The sequence below is a fragment of the Hippopotamus amphibius genome, chromosome 6 (genome assembly GCF_030028045.1).
Source record: "Hippopotamus amphibius kiboko isolate mHipAmp2 chromosome 6, mHipAmp2.hap2, whole genome shotgun sequence".
NCBI lineage: Eukaryota > Metazoa > Chordata > Mammalia > Artiodactyla > Hippopotamidae > Hippopotamus > Hippopotamus amphibius.
Window position 1 is genome coordinate 159581349 of NC_080191.1, and position 12237 is coordinate 159593585.

Genomic DNA, 12237 nt, shown 5'->3' on the forward strand with positions numbered 1-12237 from the left:
TTTTATTCATAACTCACCTTGAAAATTGCTCTACAATCACAACTTGGATCCCTCTTTGGCTAACATCTGTTGAAGAATATAAATCTAGATCTTCAACATCCTCTGCCATTAATTCTGAAAAGGCTGGATATTTTTACATCACAGCAGGACAAACAATTATAGCATTGGTTATTAGATATCCCTGCCCACCACCAGTTTTAAGAACTGAAAGAGTCTCAGGAACCTACCTCTCCCTCTGTGTTCCCACCACCTTCCACATTTCTGTAGCAGCCTTGCTGCTGGAACTGCTCACAGATCCCTCTCTCTCCAGGCTCAGGCCTTGGCTAAGTGCCTTGGTCCCTCTTCCCCTCTCCAGAATCTGCTGCCAGTTACGCCAGCCCTGCCCCCTTTCCCTCAGGGCAGAAGGGAGTAGAGTCACTTTTGCTTTTAAACAAGTTCTCCATCCTCCTATAATTAACATAGAAAACAAAACCAGAAAGAACAGAAACACGAAGGCATCTGAAATCCTCACGATATACAAATGTGGAGGAGAGCCGCTGTGATGGACTCTCTCTCTCTCTCTCTCTCTCTCTCTCTCTCTCTCTCTCTCACACACACACACACACACACACACACACACACACACACACACACGCATTCAATCCTCCAGCCTCAGGCACAAATGCACACGGCCTTTCCCACCCAAGAGATCCACCTCTGTGCCTGCTCCCACCTTAAATGGCTCTTGGGTGTGTGGGCTGGATGAATCATGACCTTGGAGCACGACAAACTCTCATTGTTGGTCCATGACTGGTCTTTCGTTTTATTTACCTATTATATGCCCATGGAACTGTTACTAGTTTTAAGAACTAAAACACTACCAATAACCTACATCTACCTCCACTGTATTTTATCCTGTTACCTCCTTCACTCCCCCACCTCTCAAGGGTTCATCTTCTTGAACTTTGTGTTTATTATTACCATACATTTAAAAGTGGCTGTATCCCAACTTTTGGGAAATGTCAAGGATAGAAAATCTACTTTTTAAGAAGGACAATAAGAAAGGGAGACTTTCCCACCAGATATCAGTGTGGAGTGGGGCTGGGAAGACTGGCTTATCCATGCAATTCATGTTCATCTCCTCCCACTTCCCCTCCCCATACCTCCTCCTGCACTTCAGAAGCAGCTAGAGGAGAAGCCCTGGAATCCCCTCAAGAGAGGCCTGGAAACCATACTCACAGAGTAAGCTAGGCAGACAGGAAGGCTTTTAAATGGACAGCATAAAAAAAAAAATCCCGGTAACACCCGGCGGGTTTATTTGGGAACAGGGAACATGGCTCCTGAGATAGGAAGACACGCTGTGGATCCCAGGACACTGCAGTGTCACTCACCTAGTAGGCATCCTCACAGAGCTCTTTATAGGATCAAGACAAAGCATAGTTGGGGACCGAAGAACAGTCTTTAAATTAGACGGTTCCATCCTGTAGAACAGCCTTGCCCTGAGCTTCTCAAGCTCCCTGTTAATACCACCTGTGGGGCACAGCTGGTACTTGGCCCCTGGGAATCCCACCCAGAAGGAGCAGTGACGGTGCCAGAGGCTGCAGGGGCCACAGACAGCGGCCGGCACGGCAGCCCCTAAGCCCAGGTGCCAGCAGAAGAAGGTGGTGACAAAGGCGAGGTCCAGGGGCTGTCTGCCCGCCAGGGCTGTCCAGAGAGTGGGGCATACAGTATCAAGGTCACCTGCAGCAGCCAGAAGCCAGACACCGGCAGCAGTCAGGCCTTGAGCACCCAGAGTGGGGGCTGGCCAGGGACCCAGGCCTTGACGGTGAGCACTGGGGTCAGTAGGAAGGCGGGCGGCATCAGCATGGTGTGCACGCGGATCTCCAGGGCGTTCCTGTGCTCGAGGTGGGCCGCCATTTCCAGCAGCATCGCAGCCAGGGCCAAGGCTGTGACCACCTGCTCCAGCTTCATGTGCTGCTGGACCAGCCACGCCTGGCTCGTGAGCTCCACGTTGGGCAGGAAGAAGCCGAAGATGGTGACATGCTGCCACGCGTTGTGATGCTGGCAAGGCCGCCGGGGGTCCTCCCAGCCTATCAGGGGAAAACGGTTGGTTCCAGGTGGGAAGGAGAACTCTCCCAAGATCAGTAACACGCCAGCGCCCATCTTCACCATTCCCTCCGCACGCACCCGTTGCCACCACCTCAGGCTTGGCTTGTCGCTCGGCGGGGGGTCAGGGAAGAGGAGCTTCTGGCCCTGCAAGACAGCCTGGGACACCATCACTGCACAGTAGTGCCCACAGTGATAGACGACCAGCGCTGGAGCCAGGTGTCCCGAAAGAGTGCCTGGTCCACTTGGGAGAGGAGGGCTGGGGTTTGCGAGTGACTCGCTCTGCTGTCAGAAGAGGCCCTGCTGGCCCCACCTCTGTGGCCCACACAGGGGGAGGGCATGGGCCTCATGTGGGCCCGCCTCATTTTCAGGTGGCTGAGAGCTGGCAGGGCTCCTCCCTGATGGTGGGGCTCCTCCCTGATGGCAGGGCTCCAGAACAGGGCAGTGCCACTGCAACAAACACAACTCTGGAAGGACCAGTGTTGCTCAGGAGGCAGAAGACAGAGCACAGTCTGAGCCTTTAACTGGCTTCTTGTGAGAAGGAATGGGCAAAGCAGGGTAGGTACTCTGAGTGAGTTTGGAATTGGGTAGTTTGAATGGTCTCCTCAGACTCCGGGCTACAGAGTGGTGCCTCGTTAGATGGTATCTGGCCCTAGGGTGATTTAGAACAGGGTGTGTGAATTTTGATAAAGGAGCTAGTTGGGGATGTGGACTCTGGATTGGTTGGTTCATATATAAAAGGCTCAGAGGTAGCACCAGGGCAGGCGGTGCAGCAGAAAGCAGCATCCCGAACCTCAGGCACAGCCCTTCCCTTACAGCCACTGAAGGACCTGGGGAAGGGCAACCACACAGGGGCTCGGCTAAGGGTGGAGAACTTGGCCATCAATGGTAGTGAGCTTGGGCTTGTATTCACTGGCTGGTGAGACCTGGGGAGCTCCAGTTGGAGCAGTGATAAATGACCATAACGGGCACCTTGTACTGCCAAGGTGCCAAACTACCTCTCTCAGCCTCTCCAGGCAAAGCACAGATATGCCATGGGAGGGACTGGGGGTCCCTACGAATAACCACACCCCAGCCACCCTATGTAATAATTGTCATCATTTGTTCCATTGGGGCAATCATGTGAAGCTGCCGTTTTTTTGTAGGTCAAAAAAACAGTGAAATACTGGCAATTTTACTTGGTCCAATTTAACATAGAGAGTTGAATTGAAGTTGGGGTATATAAATTCATTCCCAGGGTAGGTGTCTAGTTATGGCCCTTCCCTAACCACTATTCCTGGAGCGCCTCCTACTGGTCAGGCATCAAACAGACGTCTTCCTGTGCATTCTCTGATTCTGTATTCACAGCAGCCCAGAGAATATGCACCATTATCCTTGTTTTTCAGATGAAGAAAGAAAGGCACAGTTGAGCAGCGTGCCGAGGGACAGAGGTGGGATGTAGACCTACATCTGTCTGACCTATAAACCCATGTTCTTGACCCCTGCACAGGCTGCCCTGCCAAAGTCCTCTGCGGCCTCCAGGGAGTGAAGTGGGATTGGGGACTGGACGTTTGGGTTAAAGAACTCTTCAGAGAGCTCGACACCAAGTGGCTCCTATGTGACCATTAGGGTCAGATGTGTATAGACGTCGTGTGGTCTAAAGCTTAAAAAGTTTGTGGGACCCTCTTTTGGAAAAATAATAGCAAAAAAAAAAAATCTTACTTTTGCAGATCTTGCATTAACATGCGTCCATATGAACACGGTGCTAAGCTCTCTCCCCTGGCCTTAGAAGGAGCTCGTGCAAGCGAAGCTTCAGTATCAAGGTTCTGAGGCCCAGAGGGGCGCAGCGGGAAGCAGCTGCCCTCCCAGAACAGGCCTGGGCGGGCTGGGGCTCCCCTCGGGCACAGCCAAGGGAAGTCCAGCACACCCGTAAGTTCCACCCAGGACCCAGGGAAATTGTATAAACGGAGACTCCAGGTGGCCTGTGCCTTTTCCGCAGGCCAGACTCTGAAGAGGCGGTCCAGTGTCTGTGGGGTGGGGAGTGGGGCGGGGCGGGGTGGAGGGTGTGTGTAGAAAGCCTTACTCTCGTGTCGGCATCTCCTTGGCTGAGAGCGCCGCAGCTCCCACTTGTGGCCACTAGGGGGAGAGGCTCCTCTGGGAACTGTTTGTGAAGAGCCTGGCCCTCCCAAGCCCCCCTCCAGGGCACCCAGTGTCCCTGGGCGACTCACACTGTCATCATCCGGCCCAGTGCTGCTGATGAAACCTTGTCTGCATCCTGGGGCCTCCTGTTTCAAGGAACGACTCACACAGGGACGGGGTACAGCAAATGGAGGGAACATGTGGATTCTCCCTGGATGATATGAAGGAAGAAACTTTTCTTCCCTAAGGAGCCCCGGACCCTTTACAAAATTCCATAAGTAAAAACTCAGCTAAATGTTTCAATTAGAAAAATAGAAAGTTCAATCTGTGTTTAAGTCAAGTTTAAGACTAGAGAGTGTTAAAGTATTGTGTAGGTACCTCTGGATTCTGTGCTGTAATTTGGGGAGGAAGGCCAGGCTCCCAGGAGGGCCGTGTCCTGCCTGGCGTCTGTCTCCTCACACCTGGGAGCTCCTGGGACCCACGACTGGTCTTTCTTCACTTGATAGCCCCTGACCCAGCACCCTGGGTCTTGATCAGTGTTTCCAGGATGAACAAGTGTGCAGAGAAAGAAGGGGACAGAAAATGGCAGGGAAGGAAATGATGAGATGGGGGCAGAGAGACAGAGCCTGATTATAGCTTATTCAAAACAACTTTGTATATTCTTTGCAGGACTTTAGAAATAAAGAAGAGAGGGGGACATAAAGATGAATCAGTTGGCATTCCTCTGCTCTGGCGATTTGGTTTCTTATGAAGAAGAAAGATATGCCAGTAACGATGGTGTTGGGTGAAGTATAGGGGCCTTTCCCAGGGAGACCTCTCAGGATGAGGTGCACCTGTCATCAAGCTATCGGGTCAAAATGTTCAGAACCTTACTTGACTCTTGGTTCTTTGAAGGTGACATGTTAGTGTGTTTGTTTATATCTCTGGAATCTTTTAACAATCTCTGTATCCCCAACATCTTGAACTTCCAAAAAATAATGTAAGTGCGCTTTGGTGGAGTTATTTTTCATTCATTGTTCTGGGATCTTGGATGGAAGTCAAACGTTCTTCAGCTCTAGGAAGTTTTCTTAGTTTTATTTTTTGAAAATACTTCCCTCCCTTCCATGTTTCCATTTCCAGTTTCTAGGGCTATTTTCAGTCAGATGTTGGAATCTTGAACTGATCCTCTACAGCTCATATCTTTTCTCTCACATTTCCTATTTTGTTGTTTTTTTAATCTATTTTCTGATCTGCTGGTCCTTCTATTGAATTTTTTTTTTAGTGATCAAGTTTTTAATTTCTAAGACTGCTATCTTGTTTACTGAATTTTCTGGTTTTAGAGTGTTCTGTTATTTTTTACACTTGTAATAGCTTCTCAAGTTTCCCCTAAGATTATGTAAATTTTTAAGTTTTCTCTTGTTCCCTGAGTTAGCCTTGTTTTCTCCAAGGCCATTTTTCCTGTTTTATTTCTTTTTCAACTTTTTATTTTAAAAATGTTCAACTTACATATAAGTTGAAAGAATAGTGCACCGAATACTCATATATCCTTTCCCTAACCATGTCATTAACACTTTGCCACATTTGCTTTCTTTCTCTCTAGTTTTTTGTTTTTCTGAATCATTTGAAAATAATTGTAGACATCAAGACATTTTAGTCCTAAATACTTCAGCATATATTTCTTTTTAAAAATTAATTAATTAATTGGCCGCATTGGGTCTTCGTAGGGGGCTACTCTTCATTGCGGTGTGAGGGCTTCTCATTGCCGTGGCTTCTCTTGTTGTGGAGCACAGGCTCTAGGCATGTGGGCTTCAGTAGTTGTGGCACACAGGCTCAATAGTTGGAGCTCACGGGCTCTAGAGCACAGGCTCAGTAGTTGTGGCACATGGGCTTAATTGCTCCATGGCATGTGGGATCTTCCTGGACCAGGGCTTGAACCCATGTCCCCTGCACTGGATTCTTAACCACTGTGCCATCAGGGAAGTCCCAGCATATATTTCTTTTAAGAATAAGGACATTTTCCTACGTACCACAAGATCATTACAACACTCCAAACACCTAACACTAATTGAATAATATCTTCTGATATTCCATTCATATTTAAATTCTACTATTTGTGCCCAAACTTACTTTAATAGCATTTTTTGTTTGTTTGTTTTAGATCCAGTATTGGGTCAAGAGTCACATATTACAGTTAGTTATTACGTTTTCTTATTCTCTTTTAACTTAAAATGGTTCTCCCTTACACACTTTTGGGGTGGCTTTCATGGTACTGACTTTTTCAAGAGCTCGGGCTAGCTGTCTTGTGGAATGTTCTACACTCTGCATTTTTCTGATTATGCTAAACAGGTTAAACATTTTTGGCAGGAACACTCCCTAGGTAATTTTATGCAGTTAAGATTGCATCTCCTTGTTTCATTATGATTAGATTCAGCTTACACATCCTTAGAAGTAATAATATACATGTGATGTATTCTTTTCATAGCATCACATTTAAAGGCACACATGCTCACCTACCCATTGTTGATGTTGATTTGGATTGCGCAGTCAAGGTGTTGTCTGCTTTATCAACTTGTTTTTCCTTTGCAGTTAATAAGCCACCTTAGGGGAGAAATTTTAAGACCTTGTAAATATCCTGCTCCTTATCAAATTCCCTATAGATTCAACACCCAGTTTCCTGAGCCATTTTTTTTTACTATGATGATTGCAAAATGGTGATTTTCAAACTTAACCATTCCCTCCACATTTATCTATAATAAATGTGGCTCTATAAATAAAATATCTGGCTCTATGAGATGTCTGAGGTTCATCTTGTACTTTCCATGTCCTAGTCCTGGAATCAGCTATTTCTCCAAGGAGCTCTGGTTCCTTTTATTGGTTGCCTTTACGGTTGCAGGATATTTTCACTGCATGAGTTGTAGTTATAGGTTAGTTTCTTCCCCTTCAGTATTTTAAGGATGTTGTTCTATTGTCTTCTGGTTTGTGTTATTTCCAAGTCAATGTTTTATCATTAATTTTTTTTTCATTTCATGTTTCATTTTTCCCTGCTTTTAAGATTTTTCTAGTTATCTTTGGTTTATAGCATTGGAGCTTCTTGGCTCTGTGGGGTGATATTTTCTCATAATATCTGAGATGTTTGAAATGTTTTAGCCATTATTTTTTCAAATATATTTTTTCATGCTGCAATATCTCTCCTGTCCTAGGACCGCCTATTATTGTCCTACAGGTCACTAAGGCTCTGATCAATTTTTGCCTGTTTTTTTCTCCCTGTGATTCACTTTGGATAGGTCTATTGACTTGCCTTCAAGTTCACTGATCTTATTTTCCTGCAGTGTCTAATCTGCCCTTCAAACTATTCAGCAAAATTTTTATTTCTGATATTGTATTCTTCAATTTTAGAATTTCCATTTGATGTTTTTTTAATAATTTCCCTTTATCTACTGAATTTCCCCCAATTGTTCACTCACTATGTTTAGTTTTTCCCTTTAAATCCTTAAACATTTTTATAATGGCTTTTTAACAGTCTGTATCTGTTAATTCCAACACCTCTTATCATGTATGAGTTTGTTTTTCTTAACTCTTTCTTTCTTTGATTTTGCGGCCACTTCACCTGTCTAGTGATTTTTTGATTATCAGTCGTACATGGTACATGCTATGTTGTGAGAATTATGTGCCTCTTCGTTAAAGGTTGTTGAGGTTTGTTTTGCAGGCAATCGATTTACTGGTGAATCAATCTGATGTTTTTCTTCAAGGCTTGTTTTAAGCTTTGTTAGCATTGGTCTAGAGTATTCTTTTTTTTTTTTTTTTTTGATATTTACATACAGTTTATTAATGCCGAACCTGAAGGGCTGTTTGGCAATGACTTCTTACTTGCTGGTTTTATTACTGTTTAAAGTCCACCTGAATGTAGAAAACTATAAAATTACTAATCTGATCTTGTCAGTTATTCATTCAGATCTTCTCCTTAATCACCCTCAATCATGAGGATGTGTGATACTGTGAAAGGAAAGTACCTGTTTCTGATAAATATCAGTACATCTGCTTAATCATTTATCAAGGCCTGAATTATTCATGTATGTGTGTGTGACTGTAAGCATGTTGGGGACTTGTGGGTGTAACTTTATGTCCCAGATGTAAAGCTAGTACTCTGTCTGTATATAGGATGTGGAGGAAGCAGAGATAATCATAAAACTATGGAAGGTAGATACATTTTGACTCCAAATAAAGGAAGCTATCTCCCCATTCTTTCAATTATTGTCTGGTCCCCCCCGCCCAAAAAAAAAGAAGAAGATAGAGTATTCTTTACTTTAGGGCTAGACTAGCTCTCCTGCTAAGATGTGGCCTTTCTGAGGCCTGAATTGAATTGCACGTTGTTCAGCCACGCTGGCTGGTTGGAACTGCCGTGTCTCCCAGTCCTGTGAGATCTCTGGAATCTCTGTGCAGCTCCCAGCTTCTCAATAGCTGTTCTCTGCCAGGCTCTGCAGACTCTCATTCCTCTAGGCTCAGCTGAGTACTCGACCAAACACTTGAGAGAACCCTCATGCAGATTTCTTTCTTTTTTTTTCTACGCAGATTTCTGATTTCTTACATCTCTCTCCTTTTCAGCACCCTGACTCACAAATTTCAGCTGTTTCAACAGCCCTAAAATCTAATTTTTGCCTCTTCAGCTCAAGGAGCCCACTGTTCTCTGCTTGGGCTCTACCTCTTTGTACTGTGGTCTAGGAAGAAAGCCAGGTAATTGCAGAGCTCACTTGGGCATTTCTTCTCTTAGGGATCATGGTTCTGTACTATCTGTTGTCCCAACATCTAAAAAAATTTCTTCATACATTTTGTCTAGTTTTGTAATTATTTATGGCAGGAGGGCTAGTCCAGTTCTAGTTACTCTGTCATAGCGAGAACTGTTGGAAAAATTTAAATGCCAAATACAGTTTTTTAAAAAACACCACACTTTCTGAATTTTCAATTTTTTCTTTCAGCGCCGGTAAATTTGATGAAGCCACCTGTTTTATGTTCCCTCTTTTCTTCCGTTTTGGGTTCTTTTAGATAAATAAAATATTTTCTATAATTTCCTTTTCTTTCTGTTAAATTGTCAGTTATATATTCTTTCACTATTCTTTTAGGTTTGCACTAATGATTATTCAATAGGATGACAACTTGATTTTCTTTACTTTGTATCTGATTTGGAAAATTTGCCATGAGGATTTTTTTCTTTGCCTTTCGAATGGTTTTATTCTGATATGCTTCAGAGTTGACTATTCTGGTCAATTTTCCTATGTCCATAGGTGCATTCAACATGTAGAGTTAGGCCATTTTTATGTGCAGAAAGTTTTCTGGGATTATAACTTTGGGGTTAAACACTTCATATTTATTTAATTTATAATCTACTTTATGGTGGCATAATTGATATAAAATAAAATTCAGCAATTTCAAGTGTGTAGTCTGATGAGTTTTGACAAGTTTATATACTTGTGTAATCACTGCTACAATCATTATTGGATTATATTTTTTGGTGCTTTTTTTATTTTGGCTGCGCCAGGTCTTCATTGCCCGCACATGGGCTCTTTGTTATGGGTTTCTCTCTAGTTTCAGTGTGCGGGCTTCTCTAGTTGTGGTGCACAGGCACCACAGTGCACGGGCTCAGTAGTTGCAGTGTGAGGGTTTAGTTGCCCTTTGGCATGTGGTTCCCTGACCAGGGATTGAACTGGCATCCCCTGAATTGGCAGGCAGATTCTTAACCACTGGACCACCAGGGAAGTCCCTGGATTATAGTTTTAAATATTAGTTTCATTCCTTTATTTTGTTTTGCTTTTTCAGCAACTCCAGTTATATGTATATGGTTCCTTTTTGGCTATTCCCTGTAGCTATCATCTTTTCTCCGGTCATTTTACCTCCTTATTTATTTTTCTTTTGTTTATATCCCTTATTATATTTTCAAGTTGAATTTGCATCTATTCTCCTTTGGACATCTTGTGATTTAATCTTTCTTTCTAAAAAGTTTTAATTAAAAAAACAAAGATTTTATTGAGGTATAATTAACTTATAACATTATATTAGCTTCAGATGTATAATATATTGAGTTGATATTTGTGTATATTTCTATTTAACTTTTTCTTCTCTTTCCTGAGGTGATTAACTCATTTCCCATTTTGTTTTTTGTCCATTTCTATCCAGTAAACTTAAATTTTGGTGTTTTGTATCTTCAAATGCCTATTTGATAATATTTAATTTGTGTTGGATATTGTGTCACAATTTTCATCTGTTTCTTTGTTGTTTTGGAGGGGAATAAATTCATCAGCTGAACATATTAGACTCTCACTTGTTGTTTTCTTCTCAGAGTGGCTTGGTATGGATTCTGCCTGTGATTTGTTTATTTAAAAGTGTGTTGAATTTTCCCAGCCTGCTAATAAAAGGTGTTTCTTTGTGGGGAGAGGTAAAGGGCTTGGGTTGTTTACTAAGATTCTTAGTTCAGGAATGCCCTCTTCTATTGATAAGTGGAGTGATATATTTTTAATAGATTGCGCTTTTGTGAGGGAGAGATTGGTGTGTCTTCTAATTCTGCGATTTTTTTTGTTTCTGTAGGACTTCTACTTTCCACCATTTCCCCCTTTTCTTTCATTTCTCAGTCTCTAAGTAATGCCTCCCCTTTCTAAGCTGCCTTCCTTTCCCTAGGAGTGGAGGCTTTCCAAGATTGTTACTTTGTGTCCTGTGCATTTTTGAGCCTCTCCTAGATTTCTCAGTAACCAATGCTCTGGCTTGCCCGGTGGAAGACCTATTCTCAGTCTCCCTCCATCCCTCCCTTCCTCCTCCCTCCCTTCTTCCTTCCTCCCTCTCTCGCCTCTCGCTCTTCCTCTTTCTTTCTTTTTCTTTCTTTCTTTCTTTTCTTTCTTTCTTTCTTTCTTTCTTTCTTTCTTTCTTTCTTTCTTTCTTTCTTTCTTCTTTCTTTCTTTCTTTCTTTCTCTCTCCCTCTTTCCCCCTCTTTCCCTCCTCCCTTCCTCCCTTCTTTCCTTCCTATAGGTTTATAAAACAGTAAACAATCTCTTCCAATTTTACTGAGGTGGCCGACCACATCCATGGCCAAAGCACCTTTAAACTGGAATTTGGTTGCTGACCCAGCCTGGCATCAGCGCTCTTGTTAGCACCGTAGGCAAAACGCTTGGTCTGTAGGCGTCTGTGTCAGCTTCCCCTCGTGTGAGTCTTGCAGGCTGTTCTTCCAGACCTTTGGGCTGTGGCCAGTCTCAGGACGGCTCAGTGCAGGGTGGCAGGTGTGTCTCAGGGGGCAAATGGAAGTAATCACAGAAATATTGGATACCCTTGCTGGTAAGATATCAGTAGAAATGTCTCCAGGCAAGCCGTTCCTTCCTGTAGCCTGGTGATATGAGACTTCATGGCCTTCATGACATGAAGCCTGGGCACATTCCTGTCTGTCAACTCAGGGTATTTATGCACGTGGACATCCTTCTTAGCCACCATCACCCCCTCCCTAAAAAGGAGTTCATAAATGGCAGGCAGGTCCTTCTTGGGCATCAACATCGTGATGGCTGCTGCATCCCGGGCCAGAGCTGGAGAAGGATTCTCAGTATTCCTCCACTCAAGATGAGACCCTGTCTTTTTGAAGTGGTGACATTTATGCATGTTCTTGCACTGCTAGCATTCCCCTGACCCCGTCCTCCTTCCCTGCAGTCTTCACCTGACTTTCTGCTCTGGAGTAAGCTCTGGAGCCAGCTTTGCTGATATATGTTTCATTTTCCTCTTACATATAAATTAAAGTTTGTGGAATCTCTGCCTTGTAGTTATGGTACAGATATAGATTATATGTGATTTGAGTTGCTCTCCTTGTTAGTTTGTATGGGTTTTGGTGGTTCTGTGAAGATGCAAGAAATTATCAGTATCCCGGGACTTCCCTGGTGGCTTAGTGGTTAAGAATCCGCCTGCCAATGCAGGGGATGTAGGTTCGAGTCCTGGTTTGGGAAGATCCCATATACCACGGGGCAACTAAGCCTGTGCACCACAACTACTGAGCCTGCAATCTAGAGCCCACGAGCCACAACTACTGAGCCT

At 43.9% G+C, this 12237-nt stretch overlaps 1 pseudogene; it reads right to left on the reverse strand.

Annotated features, from left to right (window-relative positions):
- Positions 1-11225: 11225 nt before the first annotated feature.
- On the reverse strand, positions 11226-11709 carry LOC130855961 (40S ribosomal protein S10-like; annotated as a pseudogene).
- Positions 11710-12237: the final 528 nt, after the last annotated feature.